The sequence below is a fragment of the Trachymyrmex cornetzi genome, unplaced genomic scaffold, assembly GCF_001594075.2.
Source record: "Trachymyrmex cornetzi isolate Tcor2-1 unplaced genomic scaffold, Tcor1.1 scaffold482, whole genome shotgun sequence".
Classification (NCBI taxonomy): Eukaryota; Metazoa; Arthropoda; class Insecta; order Hymenoptera; family Formicidae; genus Trachymyrmex; species Trachymyrmex cornetzi.
The window spans coordinates 127,536-128,277 of NW_017299641.1; the positions used below are offsets into that span (position 1 = coordinate 127,536).

At 26.0% G+C, this 742-nt stretch overlaps 1 long non-coding RNA gene across 1 annotated transcript in view; it reads right to left on the reverse strand.

Annotated features, from left to right (window-relative positions):
* Positions 1-229: 229 nt before the first annotated feature.
* Positions 230-742, reverse strand: part of LOC108765276 (uncharacterized) — a 1,978-nt gene continuing 1,465 nt past the window's right edge. Inside the window, exons 2-3 of the long non-coding RNA XR_001940313.1 lie at positions 600-614; positions 230-509 (exon numbers count right to left, since the gene is read on the reverse strand). This is a non-coding gene — a long non-coding RNA (uncharacterized LOC108765276). The remainder of the gene's footprint in view (positions 510-599; positions 615-742) is intronic.

Consider the following 742-nt stretch of genomic DNA (forward strand, 5'->3'; position numbering starts at 1 on the left):
GATGCTTTGGGATTGCTTCTTCAATGACTTATTATATAAATTTTCACATTTATCAAGTATTGTCAATAAATCGCCACTGGGACACATACATATTTTCCTCATCGTTAAAATATATAATTAAAAATTAACATCTCAATTTGATATAGCTACGAAATTTTAATAAAGTCTATAGTATTCGAAATATTTTCTTAAATACTTTTTTTTTACTAACTTCAAGATTTGTTGTATGCTTTGGAAACTGAGATACAGCTCAAGATGTTTATTAATAAAGGAAAATAAAGTAATATTTATTAACATTTAATAGTATTTAATTTCAAATTTTAATTATAAACAAATGTTCGAATTATCGCCCACTTGATTCAATACACGCTTGGATGCATCGGATTATGAATTATCGCACTCTTTCAAAGATCCCGAGATAGTTGCGAGTACAAAAGATGCGCTGGCGTAGTTTATCTTTATTGGCCATTAGAACTTCATAAATCTTAAAATGTAGAATTCATCTGAAACTTTGATCCATTAAAAACGATATATTATAAAAATTATTCTTGATTTTTTCAATATCTAATATTTAATAAATGAATTTTTGGAGAACATACCAAGCCCGAGGGTTTCTGTAAAAAAAAATTATTCCATTTATATTATAAATAAAACGTATACGCAAGATATTTCCGATTAATAATTTTACAAAATATGAAATGAAGAGATACAGAAAATTTTCCTCATATTGCTAAATCCGAAA